Source organism: Petaurus breviceps, unplaced genomic scaffold (genome assembly GCF_028583685.1).
Source record: "Petaurus breviceps papuanus isolate PSGF00001 unplaced genomic scaffold, PetGlider_PUasm1.0 178, whole genome shotgun sequence".
Taxonomy (NCBI): domain Eukaryota; kingdom Metazoa; phylum Chordata; class Mammalia; order Diprotodontia; family Petauridae; genus Petaurus; species Petaurus breviceps.
In genome coordinates, this window is record NW_027185777.1 from 12,246,752 (window position 1) to 12,268,013 (window position 21,262).

Genomic DNA, 21,262 nt, shown 5'->3' on the forward strand with positions numbered 1-21,262 from the left:
GTTCTTTCCAGTATGCTCATTTATCATCCCCTTAAATAATGTATTCAGATCCATGCAATCAGGTATTGTATTACAAGGTTTTAATGCATAATGATGCTTTTTTAAAAAAAAAATAGTAATAGAATCTTCCTAATTCTATCTTTCAATCTGGACATATAATTAAAATTCAAAATACTTGTGACCAAAAAATGTGGATTTTAAAGGAATTTGGAGCACAGCTTACAATCTGGATATAGCATAATCATAAAAATAACTTTTCTATATTACCAATTCTAAATGAATATAATTATTGACCTAGCATAGGATCCTGAAGATAGCAAATGCTTAATAAGTGTCAATGAATTAAAGTGATGGGAACTAAAAATCATTGAGGCTCACATAACATCTTGCTTCACTAGGGTCTTGCTCTGATTGTCACTGTGAATTCTGAAAGGTGATATCAGGAGAAAAATGCCTAGACATGTCAGAATAAGAGAACACTATGAAAACAAAAATCATCCACCATTCACCTCCTGAAAGAAACTCCAAAATGAAAGCTCCCAGGATTGTCATTGCCAAAATTCAAAGGTTCCATATAAATGAAAAAAATCTTCAACAACCAGAAATGAATCAATCAAATACTGGGGGAATGAGGATCAAATAAGATTTAGCAGCTACCTTTAAAAAGAAGTGGAAGACATGGGAAGAAGATCCTAGGAAGATGGTAAAATAGGTGAGAAAATTCCAAGATCTCAAAATTTTCCTCCACAAGAGAGATAAAACAGCATCTATGGGAAAATGTTGAGTGGTAAAAATAAACAAAAGGCAGAGCAGGAGTCCTCCTGGGACAATCAGAGAAGATCTGAAGACAAATCCTGAAAAGGGCATGTGAAGAGTAAAGAGCTCCAGGATAGGGACCACTTAAACAACAAGCAGCAAGTTTTGGGGTTAGCTGGGCAAGGAGGATACCTACACTGAAGCCACGGGATCTTTTACCCATGAGTGTCTGAGCTGGGGAAGATCAAGGCAACCACTGTTGAGAAGGAATGCCAGATCTAGTTGTGCTATTGGAGGCAGTGAGGGAGAGGAAGAATCAGCACACACCTGATGAGTGCAGAAGCAACAGGACACAGACACCACTCTCTGTGGGCACTTATAGGAGACTGGAAGTCTTGGTTTGGGTTCAAGGTCAGAGAGCAGAACTGAAGGAGGATCCGAGACCAGAGGCATCATCCCCTATATCCCAGGACTAGAGGGCAAAAATTAAACTATTACCAAAGAATTGCACAAAGAAGAATCCAACCATATACAGGTACAATGGGAATAGAGAAGACTGAAGTTCATCTTCAGAGGAGGACAGTGAAGCGAAGAAACCCTCTTCTACCCCAAAGAGTAGTGTCAAATAGTCACTTGCCCAAAAAGAAATCATAGAAGAACTATAAAGAATAAAAAAAAATAGAAGAGAATGTGGAACATCTCATAAGAAAAACAACTGATCCAGAGGACAGATCAAGAAGAGAAAACATAAGAATAATTGGACTACCTGAAAGCTATGATCAAAAATAAGAATCTTGAAACAATAGTACAAGAAATAGTAAAAGAAAATCATCCTAAAGCATTAGAACAAGAGGAGAAAGTAGATCATCACCTGAAAGAGATCCTATGAGGAAAACCCACAGGAGTATTATAGGCAAATTTAAAAACCCCTAGCTCAAGTAGAAAGTAAAACGCAATTTACATATGGTACCACAATCAGAATCACACAGGACCAAGCAGTAACAACACTAAAATATTGTAGTTCTTGGAAAAGTACATATTGAAGAGCAAGAGAACTGGGGTTCCAGCTTAAAATATCAAACCCAGCAAAGCATAATTCTGAATAGAATAAAATGGATGTTTAATGAATCATCAGACTTGAAAAAAACAGAGCTTAATAGAAAATTTTATATACAACAGCCAAGAGAAATATAAGGTACATTCCAAAGACCAATTACAAATGATTCCATAAGGACAGACTGTTTGCCTTTTACGTATATAAAATGCAAAATGTGTGTCTAAGATTGTTATCAATAATTGGGTAGTTCATAAGAAAGATTGGTGTAGTCCTGAGCATGATATGACTTCAAAAAGTAAAACCATTTAGGAACAGCTAAAAGAGTAGTCATCCTATATAAATGAGGTGCAAGAGGAAGAACTGATATAGACCAATTAGACCGGGGAGGAAGGCTGTTAGTTCTGGAAACCTACTTTCATGGGAATGAGTTCAAGAGGGAAAAATAGCTATGCATCTAGAAGAGTATAAATGTCTTTTAAACTTAGAAAAATAAAATGCTGAGGGTATATAGAGGGGAGAGGGAATAAGGGGGGATCTTTAGACGGGAAGGTGAGGGACTAGGTTAAAGAGAGATAAAGAGAGGTATTTAGATTAATGGGAATGGGAGGATAAGGGAGAGATCATTGGGGAGGTAAAGTTAAATAATGAGGGCAAGGTAGCAGGTAGAAGTAAAGTAGTGGAATCAGAAGAGATAGGAAATAAGAGATTTGAACAAACATAAAAACAAAGATTAGGAGTAGAATCTCTCAGGAAAAAAATATATGTTTATATATGTATCTATATCTATATATATATAGATATCAAAATCTATATAGAAATGTATTTGTGCTTAATTGTAGCCTGGGAGGAAATGGGGAGGAAGGGTGAACAAAGTAAAAAGTGTACAGCAGAGAACAAAGGAAAACCTAGATGGAAGCAAAGAAAAGATGAATAAACAGCTTTCAACACAATGTGTATTTAATATGTAGGCTTTCTTGAAATGGAAATGTATTGCTATGTATTTTGGATCCTCTCTTACAATCTGCTGTGCACATGACATTTTTCTTTTATTTTATATTTAGTTTCAATATTTAAGTTTATAAGGTTTCTTTATCTTTTCTCGTTATGTATTTAAGTTTTAGTATTCAAATCTAAAACAAAAAAAAATGATTAAAAAAAGAAGTGGAAAATATGGAATTAAGTATTCCATAAAGCAAAAGATAAGTGTATATGATCAAGAATAACTTGCCCAGAAAAACTGAGTATAATCCTACAAAAGACAAAATGAATTTTTCATGAAATAGAAGACCTTCCAACATTCTTGATGAAGAAAAGGAGTTGAAAATGAACTTTGAAATACAAATAATGGAGTTGAGAAAAACGAAAGGTTAAAGAAATTGAACAATCAGAAAGGACTTTATATGAGTGAACTGTTTACATTCCAAGGTTAGGAAGATGATAAAACCATCCTTACAAAATCCAAATGTCATAAAGGGTCAAAGAGGTAGTCAAGTTAGATAGAAAATCTAGATGTGATTTTCTTATTTTTTCAGAGAAAAAATAAAAAGAATGGAGGGCAAGAATACACTGCTAGGCAAGGGGGAAGGAACAGAACAAAAGAGAGAGGATCTTACCTTACATAACTGAGTTCCACAACAAGAAACATAACAAATGTACAAGTTGCTGTGGGAGTGGGTAGCACTTAATCTTCACCTTCATCTAAATTGGTCAAAAAAGTTTGGAACACACACAGACACACATGTAAAGAGTCTGCAGTACAAAGAGTTTTGGTGTACCTCAACAGAGAAACAGAAAGGATTAGAGGAAAGAGGTGGTAGATTCAAGAAAGGATTGGTGATCAGCAAAGCCTTAGCTTATATTGTCAAGGGATAGTGAATAAGACATTAAAGGGAAAGAAAGAAAGGAAACTCTAACAAGCCTACCAAGAAGGAAAGATATCACTTTAGCACCCAACAAAACACTGTATGAATATCATCCAAAGACCAATTTCTAGGTCAATAAACTCATCACCAGGTGGCCACAGATGGGTGAATTTGTGGTCCACCACATCTCTCAAAGACCACCTGCAGAAGTGCAGAAAAGTTAGTCTTTCAACAAGAGGCAGTACTTTTGCCAAAAAAAAAATCAAAATCATGTATCCACATACTATGCTATGTTTACCTCTATCCAAATTGTGAGTCTATTCTAAAATGGAAGCAAGTGCTCAGTCTCAGCTTGAAGTCTTTTAGGAATATGAAACTATAATCTGACTTCTGGTGATTTCCATCCCTTGGTCCTAGATCTTCCCACTAAAGTCCAAAACATACCTACCACTATTATACTTGTTAATCTTTTAAACATTTGAAGACATTGACCCCCTTTTAACTTTTCTCTTCTCCATCTCAAACAACTCTTAGCCCTTCAAAAGATCTTTACATAGCATAGTGCTGCATATCCTCACCACCTTTGTCACCTTCCTAGCTCGTCATTACCCCTTCTGAAACATGCTACCCAGAGCTGAGCACAAGTCTCCCAGTGGTGTATGACCAGGGTAAATTATCAAAGGACTCTAACCTTCCTGCCTCTATAAACTATGTTTCTATTAAACCCAGCAGAAGCATTAGCTCTTTTAGCTGTTACTATCCAACCATTCTTCTGCCCAGAGTTCTATTTCAAAGTGGTTCCATTTGTACTATGATCCTGTCCAAGGTTAATCTCGCATCAAATGATATATTAAATTACTTTTGTGTCCCTGATTCAGGATTCTCCTTGAAATCTTTTTTTGGGAAGTTATCATATACAGTTAAAGACCTTTTCCTTCATTTTATTTGGTTTTTGTTTGTCTTCTTTACTGGCAATAGTGCTTCATTTTCATTGTTTCCCTGGTGTTTATTCATGAAGATATTAATAAAATAATTAGTTGTCAATTTTATAAAATATTTAAAATAGAAAATTACTTTGGAATTACTATGCCCTTTTTATTTCTGGTGAATTTACATCTTGTTCTGTATACTGCACAGAATTTCATTGTTCATTTCCTAGAAGGAGGTGTGAAACCAAAAAGCTTTTCAGGATAGGAATGATTTAGGTGGATGGGATGCTGATAGATTTTTTAAATCTGCTCCTTTTCCCTACTTCCTAATTGCTGGTATGATTGTTGGTCTGCAGGTTTATGCAATCTGTTTTTTTTTCTTTTTGTCTTTTTTTTTGTTCTGTTTTACTGAGCTGGAGAGCTTATGAGTTGCCAAAATTCTGGAAATATGTAGATGAGGGTCAAGACAGCATGGACTACTGTTATAGCTAACTTGGGAATTTTCTAACTCCAGACAATTCTAACATTCAGCCTTCACCTATTCAGCTTCAGAGAGAAGGCCCATTGCATTCATCCCTTGCGTTTCCAGGCCTTGGGGTCAGGAAGACTTGTGGTTGAATCCTGCCTCTGTTACTCACTAGCTGTGTGATCTTGATCAAATCCCTTAACCTCACTTTTTCACCTGGAAAATGAAGGAATTGGGCTTAATGGCCTCTAAGGTCACTTCCAACTCTAAATTTATGATCCTGTGATCAAACATAAGTATTGACATCATGAGGCTACACACCACGCCTTTTGGACAGTACAAGGCAAATAGAGATCAACATATCTGGCTACAATCTTTCTCTAGGGGACAGTCACCAGACAATTCATGAAGAATTTTTTTTTTTTTTTTGGAAATTTGTTCCTAGGATAGTCTGAGTTTAGACAGACTGAGCAAATGTAATATATAAGGCCCTGGAATATCTTCTAGGCTTTTGAAAATCTGTGAGATTTCTGGCATCCCAAGGGGGTGGAATACTTTAACAAACAACTTAACTGCCGGTGAGTAACCCCGTCAAAGACTCCCTACCTGTCATCTCTCTGACTAGACTGCAGAGAAGAGCAAAAAGCAACAGCTCTGTGTTTAGCTTCCATGGCTGTCAGCAGGAAAGCAGTCCAAGCTGATGAGGCTAATGGTGGTAAGGTGAGGAATGTCTAACTCAAATGAAATTTCCCAACTGACATAGGGCAAACCAAATTCCACTGAACCTCCTGCCAAAGAAAATGTGTTCTGTGAAATAAAGCCATCAGAGGACAAGAGGTCGCAACAAATGCTCAAGTGATGGGGGTACGGGGTGTGGGTTGGGAGGGGAGGAACAACTTTGGCTATTTCTATTGACATAAATTTCTTGCATAGTGCAAACTATTTTCTATGCTTTGCCATGGTCAAAGAATTTGCCGTCTAGTAACCAACCAGTTTTTGATGAACAGCTCAGTATTAACTTGGAAAAATTTAAATTTAGCTTCCCAAACTGAATCTATACATTAAAGATAAAGTAACTTCAGCTCTCTTTGTGGTCTAGAACACCAGAAACCACAAAAGAAGGCAAGATAGAAACACCATGAAATAATACCTACGTTGAGCTCACTCAGGATCCCATCATCCCTCACTACCCACTATACTACCAGCATCAAAATAGAACCAGCTGGCCCAAGGACCTATCCACAGGTTTGCAACAAAACTCAACCTCACACAATGGTTCCTCCTCTCTCTTTCCACTGCCATAGAAATGTGGGTTCCAGAATGCATAAGCTTGCTGGAACCTCAGTAGCCAGTGCCCTGGCAGCACTCTGCTATAAAAGTTATCTGCAGGAGAATAAAAAACAGGGGGAAAGGTATAGGACATGACTAAACTTGAAAGAGAGTTCAACTCCACATGCTTCTCTATCCCCAGAGTCTTGTAGATCCAAACTCCAAAGGACAAAAAGAAATCCCGAGTTGCAATAGAACCAACATTGCAATGCTCTGAACTGCCTGTCCAGACACTGAAGAAAAGAGGTCACTGGACAGGATACTGAAGGGGGTGGGGGCTGTAAGGGGGAGGCACTCTGTGCAAGACTATATAGGGCACTCTACTAAGCCTGAGAGAAAGAGCCCAGCATCCAACAAGAACCAATTCTTCTATCTCCCTAAAAGTCACCAGGTCAGATATCTACGTTGATGAGAAATGGATTGCTCTGTGTAGCAGGAAGCTAAACCCTCAAAGAAACCACCATCAGAGGGAAGCAAGTCAAAAAGTGAATAATAGGGGAAAATAGAGGAGTGGGAGGACCTGAAATTAGCAAAGATCTCACAAGTGAAAAAAAAAAACTCAAAGACCTAGAACATAACCAGGTAAATCAAAAGGGAAGGAAAAACATTGACAGAAGGAAATTTGGATTCCAGTTAATAAATGACTTTAGGACTCTATGAATAAATGCTGCAAAACCAAGGAAAATTGACTCAATACTTGATGAGACAGAAGAACTTGTGGGATTTGAGGAATGCATGAAACCATAAAATGCTGTTTCTGAATTGTTCAAAAGATAAATGAGGATTATGAGAAAAGGATTCATGTACTGCACAACAGAAATAATTAGCTAAACAGAAAAACTTGAATTTGTGATGTCAAATATCACCAAAGAAACAAAAGAGAGAACAAATGATTATCATGTTTCTTCTAGGGGGACCAATAATCTTTGGCCTGTTTCTATATATCCTATCTTTAAGATTAATGTGTTTTGCTTACAGAGAGCACATGTTTCTTTGAATATTATCATTTTGCTTGTCTTCTGGATTTTCTTTCATTTCAATGGATTGGAATGCATAAGTACAGAAGTGAAAAAATCTAGAATAATAGAAGCAAAAATTGAAAGTACTGAAAGAAAATATTTCCTCTATTCAATCAAAATATGCTAATCTCAAAGAGAGGATATACATAGATAAACTAAAAATGATAGGTCTCCCAAAAGAATACAAGCCAAAAAACTTAAACACAAATAAGGCAAGAAATAGTACAAGAAAACTGCCCAGAATTTCTGAGCAGAGAAAATGAAATATCAAGTGAAAGTATTCATAGATCACCTTCACAAGAAAAAAAAAAACCCTAAGACTGTAAACTCTAAAACACAGAGCAGTTAAATTTAACTGCTCAGTTCAGAAGCAACAAATTCTACAAACCCAGAGAATCTTCAAATAGGAAGGAAAATATGCTTGAAGAACACAAGACCATTCTATGAACATGAAAAATGCAGGAAGAAGTGAAATGATGTGTTCCACAGAGCAAGGAAACTTGGGGGTGCAGCCTAGAATGATATGCCCTGAAAATCTGAACTTAGTCATAAATGAAGTAATAAAGAATATATCTGAAACATTTTTAGACATAGATGGCCTCTCCCCTGTGAAGCAGCAGATCTGCATTCTGGAAGACCTATGTTCAAATTCCATCTCAGACACTGGCTGACACCCAGGCAAGTAACTTAACCTTGATACATCTCAGTTGCCATATCTGTAAAGAATGTATTTTAAGAAGGATCCATAATAATGGATGGTATTCAAGCTCAAAGAAGTTCTTAAACCTTTTTTTTTGACCTCTTTGGCATTCTAGGGAAGCCTATGGACCCCTTCTCAGAATATTTTTTAAGTGCTTAATATAAAATACATAGGATTACAAAAGAAATCAATTATGTTTAAATACAGTTATAATATGTTTTAAATTCATGAAACCCTGAATTAAGTAAATTATAAAATGCTACATGAAAACTAAGGAAAGAAATATTACTTCTGGCTGGAAAGATTGGAAAAGACTTCCCGGAGAAGAAAGAATGAATTGGATTTAATAAGTTGAGGAAAGAAAACATTGGTGGAAAGTTCCCTGTCTTCCTTTTTTCTTCAAAATACTCCTTCACATGAAGGATTTTAGAGCTTATATGAAAAGGGACATGAGGAAAAGAATTCTAAGATAATTTTTGATTTCATGACTCTACTTAAATGAAGTACTAGTTGTCTGTACTATTCATTCTACCTTATGTTACGTCTTCTTTCATATTCTGCTTCTTACCAATTAGTTCTTTGCACACCCAGACCCTGCTACACCAAAGATAGGATTATAGTAAAATGAAATTGGCTTTATAAGCTAAACAAGCAAATGAATCTCATCAAAAGATGTCTGTGCTTATGCACATCCCTCAAGACTGAGACAATGGATCACATATTTAGAACTGGAAGGAATCTTAGATGTCACCTCATCCAACCTACTCCTTTTAAATTTAAAGAAACTGAATACCAAAGTGAGTTGAGAGATCACAGAGGTAGTGAGTAACTAAATGAAGATATTTACTTGGGTCATCAGAATTTAGATACAACACTTTTATCATGAGGATCAAATGAATTAATATTTGCCAAGAGTTTGACACAGCAAATGTTTGTTCCCTTCTGTTTACTATATGATAGATTGAGGAATAAATGATAGATTTTGTAATATTAGTAGTTTCCCACCTAAGCTCTTAAAGGAAGTCTTTCTGGATCAGAGAAGCAGAATCCTTGCAAAACATAATACTTAAGAAAATTGTTTGTTTGACTGACTTTTAAAAAAATAAAGTGTCCCCGTTTTGCTTGAAAATAAAAGGTCTTAATCTCAAAGGATTAAATTAATAATAAAATAATAAAAAATGCTATCCACATCCATAGAAAGAATTGATGGAGTTTGAATGCAGATTGAAGCATACTATTTTTTTGCTTTCTTTATTTTTCATTTTTTTTTCTTTTGTTCTGTTCCTTCTTTCACTATATGAATAATGTGGAAATAGGTTTTACATAATTCTACATACATAGCCTATATCAAATTGCTAACCATTTTGGGGAGGGAGAAAATTTTGAACTCAAGAATTATTTTAAATTAGTTAAAAATTTGTCTTTGCATGTAATGGGGGGAAATAAAATATTATATAAAATAATTTTTAAAAAGAGAATAAAAGATCTTTAAATTTATGCTTTCATCTGTAACAGGTCTTGAGAAATATAAGAAAATAGTCTATTGAACTCTGATTTAGAACTTGAAGAAGGAGAAGGGGACAAGAAAAGAATAAATAAGAGTAAAGTTTATTGGTTTCAGAATTGTTGTATTATTGCTTATATTTGTGTTACTGGTAGAAATAATACATGAGTATGCCTAACTAACACTGAATGATGGTTCTGGGAAAACCCAACCTTAGGTAAAACAATATTACAGGGGGAGATACAAAGAAATTATGTCAGAAATGAATAGTCAGCAGGGCTTCTTGGACCTTTGCTGAGGTTTAAATACAATGTAATAACAATGCTCAGACAACATTTTGCAGTGCATGCCTGTGTCTAGGCATATACATGATTCTGGAATAGAATTCAATTGTCCAGACTTTATCGCTGTTTATTATGTATAGAATTCTGCTAAATAATTAAATATACAGGTGGCTAGGTGGTGTAGTGAATAGAGTCCTGGCCCTGGAGTCAGGAGAACCTGAGTTCAAATCTGGCCTCAGACACTTAACACAAACACTAGCAGTGTGACCTTGGGCAAGTCACTTAACCCCAATTGCCCTACCTTCCCCCCTCCAAAAAGCAAAACAAACAAACAAATAATGAAATATACCTATTCAATTGTTAACATTCTTTCTATGTATTTACCATTCTTCCTCACTAAGAAGTAAAAAACTCAGGGTTTACCACATGGGGCATGATACTGCTGCTCCAATCTTTATTCATGCATTCATTTTTTCCATAGATTTTTTTTAAAGCAATTGGGGTTAAGTAACTTGCTCAAGGTTACATGGCCAGTTTTATGGCCAGGTTTTTTGTGTGGATGTTAAGTATCTGAGGTCGGAACTGATCGCAGGTTCTCCCGACTCTGGGGCCGGTGCTTTTACACACTGCTCCACCTAACCACCCCTCCATAGATTTTTAATTTGTAACTACTATATTCAGTGCTCTGTGCTAGACTTTGAGATATAAAAACAGAGAGGAAATTTGACATAGTAAAAATAACAGTGACTTTGGAATCAGAAGAGCTTAAAGTTCAAATTCTGTTTCTGACAGATCATTAGTCCTTTGATCTTGGAGAAGTCAATTAACTTACTTGAGCCTCAGGTTATTCATCTGGAAAATAGGAATAATTCCTCCATCACACAGGGAAGTAATGGTGGCTGTCATAAACTTCAAAGTGTTCTATAAATGCTAAGGGCAAATGAGAACCTATGGTGGCAAAAACCAGGCATACAGAAAAATACGATCGCAAGAAGTCCAAAATAAAGTTCTATGGAAAATTTGAGGAAAAATCATTAACTTTGAGCTTGAGAAGAGGGTCCCAGTCTGAAAAGGCTCCATGGAGGAGATGGCACCTATGTCTGTCAGCTATGGCATTTCCAAGGCAGAAACTCTGGCATTGTGACATTCTCCTTGAGCTCATGTGAATTCTGAATGGTTCTGCTCCATCTGATTTAAGGAAATTACTTTGCCTGAGTCTACCAAGATGCTACTTGAGAATTGCCGTCCACCCATGATCAGCCCAGTGTGACTGAGCTGTCAAAAGGAGTTTCTTTGAGTCCTGTGGAGTGACTGCTGTGTTATAGGAACCAAGCCTCATTTATACTTTGGTAATTATCCAAATATTGATATGGGGGAGAGAGAAAAGGGGAAGGGAGCGGAGAAGGACATTAGAGCTTCACAGGTGTGCCCACCCTTAGTTCTCAGGATGGCTTTAAAATTCATCATTGTGCTCAGCTCCCAGAGCTCAGGCATAACAAGTTTGATTTCCTAATCAAACCTTTTCTGACATTCAAATGTCATTCAAAGACTTGAACAATTTTACTCTGAGGAATTTTGTCTTGGGGAAAAACAGGGGTTATAGAATAGCGATGAGATTCACAAAATGTCCTTATGGAAATGAGCTTCCCACTTGAGACAACGCAGAAAAAAAGCATCAAAAAGAGGAGAAAGATATTTAACTTGGTTGCAGTCACCTTTGAATTTCCCCCCTTTAGGTAAGACTCACACAGTTGTTCCTTTGATTGATTATTAACCCCTTCATTACCAATAGAAACACCATCCCATTTAGAGCCTTAGGTTATTTGAAAAGAAAATGGCCAGTGATAGAAACCATAAGATCACAGATTTAAGGTTGGAAGGAACCTTAGAGGTTAGTTAATCTAAATCCTTCATTTTATATGTGAGGAAATGGGTGGCTTGCAGAGATTAGGTCAACTGCCCTAGTATGCACAGTACATGGCAATGGCAGGTTCCCTAAATCCAAATCTATCATCTTTGCCATTGTACAACAATAGACATTTTCAAGGAATGGTTTATTTGGTGATATATGCAGTATGGGATAATGAACAACCAGCTGAGCTGGCCTTTGAATCAGCAAGATGTGGCTTCCAATATTTTCTCCGCCATATATTAGCTACGTGACCATAAGCAAATCACCTACATGAAGAACTCTTAACCTAGGATTCAGAGGCCTGTGGATAAATTTCAGAGGATCTGTGAACTCAGATGGGGAAAAAAAATACATTCCTATTTCAATGTAATTGTTCTCCTTTCTAAGTCTATGCATTTTATTTTACAGATTTAAAAACATTATTCTGAGAAGAAAGCCATGGGCTTAACATGTTCATGACACAAAACAGAGTTCTGAACCCTAACTTATAGAGGGCCCCAGGTTATCTTAACTCTCTAAGACTAAAATTTACAGAGGAATAGCAGATCTGCTTTGCTGGAGGATGTATGCACATTGGGAGTTCCCAGAAGTTTGCTGGAGCCAACTCAAACCAGTTCTGGAGAGTTGACTGTTAAATTTTTAGTGTGAGCATTTATACCTTGAAAATTGGCAAACAATACACATGAGAGCTTATATTATTGTTTTGTTGATTGTGCAGAGTTTAGAAAGTGATGGAGAAATGATAATAATAGAGATTAAAAACAAAAGCATGTTGAGTGTACTTTTTTTTCGGCGAGTCGATTGTTAAACATTTACAAGGACACTACTGTCCCTTCATTGATAAAACCCCTAAAAACTCCTTCCCCCTAAAAAATGTGCCTGACACTTACGTTTTTTTTTTGTGCTCATGTTGCTATTTGTAGCACATTCTTACACATTTAATTCTTGAGAATTCTCTCCTTTGACTAATCTCGTTCCCCGGAGTTAACAAAACACATTTTTCTGGATGACTGACCACCAATCCTATCTTAATTGATATTGGAGATGCAGCGGAAAGAATGCTGCATTTGGAGTCAGGTGTTAACTCTTGCACTTGCTGGTTCTGTGACAATGGTTCAGTGTCCACGGGCCTACTCACTTCACCAAGCCAAGCATGAGTTTCCTTCTCCAAAAATGAGGAAGGAAGCAAATAAGAATTTAAGAACCTGGTTTGTGCCAGGTTCTGTGCTAAGCATTTTTTTAATATTATCTCATTTGATCCCTCATGACAGTCTTGGAAGGTAAGGGATATTATCCCCATCCCCAGTTGAGAAAACAGAGGTCAACAACTATTAAGCAGCATGCCCAGGGTCACATAGCTAATAAATATCTGAAACTGGAATTGAACTCATTTCTGTCTGACTTGTGCCCCAGATCTCTATCCATTGGGCCATCTTAGGTGGCCCTTTAGAAGACAGGGATGTTTTCATTATCTGCCTATCAGGGCTATGGGCAAAGTAAGACTTAGAGTGCTGTATGGGTGTGAGCTATTTTTGTAAACACCTTCAGTGAAGGCCTTTCTCTACTGATGGTGGTTTAAAGAGAGAGAGAAATAGAGGGGAAAAGGAAAGAAAGGGAAGGAAAAGAAAGAAGGAAAAAAAGAAGGAAGGAAGGGAAGGAAAGATGGAGAGAGGAGGAAAGGAGGGAGGGAAAGAGAGAAATAGAGAGCAAATATCATTGACACAGGCATAGGCTATGCATTTTCTGTGAAAAAGAGTCTATCATTCATAAAAATGAGAAAGGGTCAGATGATTGCCGGATCTCACTTCATGACACTTCAAATCACAGCTTAAGTCCAACACTGTGAATATATAAAACATTTAATACTCACTGCCTATTGGAAATATCTCTGCAAGATAGGATTTAAACCTGCAACTTTCTCACAGGTAGTAAGTTATACAAGAGACAGTTCACCTAAATTAAAGTTGCTTAAACCTCTGGTTCTCTAATGCATTGGTTACAGCATTGAAGCACTATTTAGAGGAGTCCAAGAAGCTTTTAGAGTTAAATGAGAACATTCAGAAAAACAGCTTCATTGGAGAACATGCTAAGGGTGGGAATCAAGGCAAGAGCTCAGTCAAAAGCTTGGGTGGTGTGAGACTGGAGCTGGCTCACCAAGGGAAGGAAGACCGAGTTTCCACAAGAAATCCAAAGAGGTGGGAGGGAGTATGTGTTAAGGGAGGAAGGAGTACATGACTGAGGCTGACTGAGGCTAGAGGGGAAGGATTGGAAGAAAATACCTGTACAGGAAACCTGAAACTTAAGAGTCATTTCAATTTTTACTTCTCCTATTTAATGATGAGTTTGGCCCATTCCTCTTCCTCCTCTTTCTCCTCCTTTTCCCGCTATGACTACCACTACTATTACTACTATCTCTATGACTACTAATACTATTACTACTACCACTATGATTACAACTACTACTGTTGCTACTGAAAATTGAGAGTAGGGTGTGGGCATGAATCTACCCGGAGGCATAGTTTTGAAGTCCTCAAGTCAAGAACAGGAATGAGAGGAGAAAGAAGGTCAGTTTGGATCTCTCTACAAAATGGAAGGACTTATCAATGGGGAGGAAACAGGGCTTACAGAGAGATGTTCCTTAATGAGAAGGCCAAAAAAAATAGTTGGATATTTCAAGTCATGGAGACCCCAGGTGCAGAGAGAAATTACAGGCTAACACAGTCTGAGAGCTAGGAACAGGGCCAGGAGAGGAATAAGGCAGTCTTACATTATAGAAATAATACTGGAATAGAGTCACAGGACCCATGTTCAAATCACACCTCTGCTACCTTGTTCCTCAAATATTAAGACTCAATTGAGGAGTCTAGGGATTGTTCTTTAAGTGTTTGATGGAATTTAGTTATAATATTAGGTTGGTTCAAAAGCTACCTTCCTCACTTTATGATATATTTAAATTATTTTTCTGAGAATTGGCTTCCATATATCTTCCATTTGGAAATAGTTTCTTGAATTCACTCAAACCAATGACTTGTTAGAATAAAGGTCAAAAGCAATAGCAAATTAGAAAACAGAATGCAAATAAATAAAAAAGTTCTGGCACCAACATTGTACTATTACAACCTGACATATTTAAACAAGCTTGATGAGGCCAAGGAATGAGAAAGAATAAAAGAACAGAAATTGCATCAGATTATTATCAATCGCTAAGGAGTTTTAACAGAAATTAATCACCAAACCAAATAGGCTTAAAAAGGTATATCAGCCAGATAACATGTCTTCTTCTTACCAAGTTCAGAGTTCTAGAAGGCAAGGGAAGCTCAGTTTTACAACATAAACTCATTTGTAAAATCTTACTCCAAATAGAGTCATAAAGAGTCAGACAGAACTGAAACAACTCAACATCAACAATAAAAGCTTATTGAATGAGGATGGTGAAAGATTCGAGGCAGTATCACTTCATAGAGCAATGAGAAGAAGAGGAAAGTGAAACAAATTTCCAGAAAGCGTGGCAAGATGTTCAACTAAGCTAGATCACCCCAAAAGTTAGGGTCTATAAGAATGAATATGGAAAGAGTGTAAACAAAAGATGAAAAATTGAAAAGATTCATAAAGATGTCTCTAACATTCTTTTCATTATCAGTGACAGTGAAGCTACCACACTTGGTCTCTAACATGAGAATTCTGAATGAATGACATGAGGATATAGAAATGCCATGGAAGAAAATAAAGATGGGAAAGAGAGCTAGGTTACATTTCCCTTAGGTTGAGAAGATGTATGCAAGAGGAGACACCAGTCTGTGCATATTGAGGGATCAATTTTTGAGGTAAGTATAGAAGGAAGAATGATGGAGGCTTGTGGGGAAAAAAAATCACAGATAGTATTACTATCAAAAAAAGAAAAGAAGGAATAAAAAAAATCAGTAAGTGCTGGCTCATATGCCTGCTTTCCCATCTCTGTAAAATTGCTATGAGATTAAACTACCACAAAGCAAGGAAAGCCTTGACAAAATTATGATGGAAAATAATCAAACTTTTAAAAATGATGTTCTAAAGCGAACTATAATTTATTGTCAAAAGACTCATAGCCATGTGACTGACTGAAAGGGGTAAATAATACAAGATCTCACTCTGAATATGATTTGTTGACAAAAAAAATTAATAAAGCAAAATGCCAACTTCAAGGTTCCCTTCCAAAATACAGAAACATGATTAAATAATAAAATACCTGGGAAGACAACAGCTAATTTTGATGATCTTCTGATTATTGAGGCACAAAGCATTGAGTTGTATGGTCACCAAAGGAATTGAAACTATCATGAGCTAAACAATCCAAATGGAAGTAAGATTCCCCATACAAAAGATTGTCCCATCTAGGAACAGTGTTCTTTCCAATGAGAATGCATTTTCCCATAATTCTTTCATATTAGCGGAAGTTAGATTACCTGAAGGTTTTTGCAGTGATAATAATCTGTCAGGAGGCACAACAAAATAAAGCAGGGCTAAAGTATTAATTTCACAACAGTGTAATGTTCCAGATTCTCCTGTTTCTAGATGACCCAGTAATGACTGCAGGGAGCCATGGAGTATTGCAGAGAGTTATAGATAAAACCTTAAATCAAGCAAAATAAATTAGATTATCAACCAGGGGAGGGGGAGAGGAAGAATATCTATGGTCCAGATAGTTAGATGGAAAACACATAGAGCTGAGCCTGAAATATCTTGAATAATTGCTGTGGATGGACAAAGAGTTAGTCCTAGAATTTGAAAGAAAGGACAGAAGGTTAAATTGCTGTTGGAAAATTGCAGTTCTTTTAATGGCTTAAAACAAAATCCACTTAAAAAGATTTTAAATACAAAGAGTGTCGTGGTAGTATTCAGTGGCTATGGAACATGAAACATCATGGTTTCTCAAGAACTCAAGTCAAGGGCTACTCATAGGATAATGGATTATCTCATAGTTGGTCTGAATAGGCAACAAAATATCATGAACAAACGATTATATGAGAAAAAGTGATATGAAGTATATTATTACAAAAATCTGTGTAACTAGGAAAAATAGAATTTAATCACATTTTTTAAATGAGGTAAAAACTGAAAGTAGCCACATGTTCCATTTGTGTTCATATAATATCAAGAGATAAAAGACCTTGGTATGTTGGGTTGACCCTCTGTGTAGGACTGCCAGGAAGACAAGGAGAATTGCATACATAGTTTATAATCTGCATTATTGGAAAATGTGCCCAAATTAATTATGTCCTCTAATAGAGTCATTGAAAGAGCAAAAGTTCTTTTAACTTTTGTAAAACTTTTTTTAGCGGGGGTTTGGGACTGGAGTACTTTCCATAAAGTTGGGCAATCCCCTCGACCTCTAAAAAGGGGGCAATGAACATGTCTAACCAGGAAGGACTCAGGCACATGCCCAGCTCCAAGGACAATCCTCCAGTCTAATACCTTTTTCCTAACAAGTGTGTATGCATATGTATATGCATATGCATGTGTATCTGTATGTATGTATGTGTATGCATATACATATATTAATACATGTGTACATGTATCTGAGTGTATATATGTGAATGTGTGTGCATGTATATGTATGCATATATGTGCGTTCATGTATATATACATATATAAACATGAATATGTGTGTCTATGTGTGCATGTATGTATGTGTATATATCTTTTAACGTGGCACTTTCCTTTTTATTTTTCTTGAAGGGGTGCTGGGCTTGGACACAAGCTCTCATTCAGCCACTTTGCCAAAAGTCTTGCTCAGGTAAATTTGGATAGTTTTCAGATTAGTTATAGAGAGACACATTTTTTAGTCATAGAAGCTCTTAAAGGCTATCCATTAAGTTATAGGGGAATTGCAGTGTTTATTGGTAGAGAGATATAAATACCAATGGAATTATAGATTGTTGAAGCACTGAGATATAAGTTAAGCCAGATGTTTCATTTAGGTCATTGATCATATCAGGTCACATTCAAATATCTAAGATGGCTTTGGAAGTCTCCAAATTTTCCCAGTGAATTTAGGGTGAGAATGAGGCAGTCCAGGAAACCTTGACTTTGTAACAACATAGTGAAGCTTATTCAGAGTTAGGGCTAATTCAAACAGCATAGAATGCCTTCCCTAGGAGAAGTCAAATAGGAGTTATTTTCACATGGTTTAGACAGAACCCAAATATCATTCAAACTATTACTCAAAGCAGCTCAGAACCCCAGAGGGCCTTTCCCCACAGAATCACAGAGCTGGAAAAGACATCAAAGGATGTAGAATTCAACCTCCCTCCTTCCCTTATTTTATAAATGAGGAAATAGATGAAACCCAGACAGGAAAATGAACTTTCCCTCTATTGCTTGGGTAGAAGGTTGTAGAGCCACGATCCTGCCCTGAATTATTGCTAATGTATCAAACCTTGGGACAATTTATTAAATAGGTACTGATGCTCCAAGTTAGCTATGAAATCAGCCCAAGGTATTCTGGCCTAAAATAAATCAGAATTGGCTTAATGGAAATCAGCCAGTGGGACCCCATCCAAAAGGTTCACATACTTCTCTCTCATTCTGATTATCTCTGGGTTTGGTTTTCAGGGAGATCTATGTTTATGGAAACTCAGCAAATTTGCTTTTAGACAAAGGCCCGTGTTTTCTTAAGCCAGAGAATATGAAAGGATGATGGCTAAAGAAAGGGAAGGAAGGGCAATGGTGGATACAGATATAGTCAACATGAATTTTATAGGGAAATGGTCACTTAGTCTTAAAGCAGGAGGCACATTGATTCTCATAGTCAGGATATATCAATACTATAGATAAATTTACTTGATTCATTTGTGTAAGCTAATAGCCCATTATTAGTACCTATCTTCTCCTTGGTTCCAACACAGGCTATACCAGGTGTATTAAGAGAAGTGGTAGAAGCAGTTCAACTTAGGGGATAGGATACTAGTCTTACAATTAACCTGAATTCAAGTCCTGCCCCTGACCCACACAAACTAACTAAATTCTAATCTCTAAAAGTATAAATTACTGAAGAGATACTGACCTATGTTGGATGAAAGGAATTTTCACACAAGAAGACCCATGAATCAATAAGATTTCAAACCCACCTTCCCCTCAAAGAGAGAGAGAACTGGTAGTTAAAAGGGAAGTTTAGACCTATGGTAAAACTTTTTGCAAAGACAATACCCAGAAGCCAAAGAGAATAGCTAATCTTGTTTGGAGCTGATTTCCAGAAGAATGGGAAAAGAGGAAACAAAAAATCTGCAAGATTATAGATTTAGAGCTGCAATGAACTTTGCTTAAGGTCACACAGGTAGAATGGGTGAAAGGGCAGGATTTGAATCCAGTTCCTCTAACTCCCAAACTAGTGCTCCATCTCCTTCCCTAGGATGAGGATTAAGAAAGTTCACAATCCAATTCAATGTTTGCTTGGAAGGCAATGTAATGCCAAGCAAAGACAACTTCCAAGGTTCAGAATACCAGCATAGTAACTCTCCATTTTATTCAGTGACAAATTAAGGCAAAACATTCACAGAAGAGAGAAAATCAAAATACAATATTCACCAAGTGTGATTCAATAATTTACAAGTACTACTCCACCCCTGGAAAGTACATTCATTTAGTCAATCACAAAGTCTCTCTTCTCAAATGGAGATTAAGATTAGTTTCCAATCATAAACAAAATATATTCATTTGGTCAGTCACAGAGCACAAAAAGTCAAGTTTGCCACCCCTGGATCACAACTGAATTACAATTACCATCAGTTAACACCAAACACCTTCTCAAAAGGGGCAGTGGAGAGCACAAAGGCCATCTAGCCCTGAGCTACAGCAAGGTTAAGATATCAGCACAGCATTTAATATCCAGCAGGAGGTCTTTAAGTTCTCAGCAATCTCTGTTCCTGGGGAGACAAAGCTTAACAAGGCCACAATATACATTGCCAGTATCCTCATCAATTCACTTTCTGCCTGCAGAACAGTCTCAGGACCCCTGAAAATATCAGCAAGACCCTCCTCCAGGATTTCTATAAACATACAATGAGAAAATCCTTCTTCAGGGCTTCTGAACCAACAACAAAGTTCTAGTACCTCTGCAACAACAGCACTGTCCTTCACCAGCGGACAAATCTGGCAAAACAACATCAAAACAGACAGACAAAGTACCAGCATAACAGCCATGTCTCCTCCGTCCTTGGCAACTCTGGGTGGCAGTCCTCAAAAGTCCTGGGCAGCTCAAACTGGGCCTCATCAATCCTCTCTCTCTCTCTCTGCCTCCATGATGCTACTTCCAAAAGTTCTTCTGCCTCTCTTTGCTCAGGCCTCCTCTCTATATCCAGGGCACCAGCTGCTCCCAGTTCAGCCCTTTCTTTTCACGTCAACAAGTCCATCCTACAAGTGGGATTCACAAGCTCTGGGTTTTAACACTCAATCAGAAAAACAAGCCAATACAGGGGGATTTTTAAATTCCATTACCATTACAGGCAAGAGTTAATTACTAAAGTTTCTAATCATTTTTAGTCCCTATAAATTTTTAAATCTATTTGTTATTTTGAATACTAATATCGCAAAAGAATTGCAATTTATTGGGATGAGTACTCCTTCCAGCAACATAGACACCAACCCCTCAGTCTTAGTGAAAAGTCATGAATTATTGTGGCCTAGTTTGTTTTTTTTTAAATCATCTTTTGGTGGGCAACCTCAGGTTATGAACCTCTCTGAATATGACAGGTCTTTTCCAGCTCTGTTCCAAGCCTTCCAGCTTGGTAGGATCTAACACAACTATCTGGCATAGCTTTGAGTACTCAAGTTTGGATCTATGACATGAAGAGCCATCAGAGGGGAACTTAGGGAAGGCTTTTGGTTTCATTTACTGTAAAGAAACAGAGATAAGGACTGGAACTTTAATTTCTTTAGTCTAGGGAACTTTCCACCAAGATATTCCCTCTAGCAATGCAAATTAACCCCTTCTCTACAATTTAGTTTCTTAGAAAGTTGCCTACAGTATTGAGAGGTCATGCGATTAGATCTGGTTCACACAGCCAGATTGTGTATCAAAGGTGGGGTGAGAAACCAAAATTTGCCTGTTCCGAGGGCCCACTCTCTATCCATTGTTCTACACCATCTCTTCTACTGGCAGTAAGAGGAACTGATAAGGACTGTCAGTAAAGTCTCCCATAAATCCTACAGAAGGTTTATGTGCTTATTATTCCAGAGATGGTCATGGCTGGGAGAAGCTGTAAATCTCTTCCAAATGGAGATTTGGGTAAGAGGAAGCCAGAACTAAAAATTGTGGTGATAGTGATGCCAAAGAAAGGACTGGACTCAATAGTACAGGAAATACTGTCTGTAAAAACTGGTAACCAGGCAAGACCCCTGGGTTTTAGCCCCATTTGGGCTATGTGGCCTTGACCCAATCATTTCACTTTTTTAGGTCCTAGTTTCCTC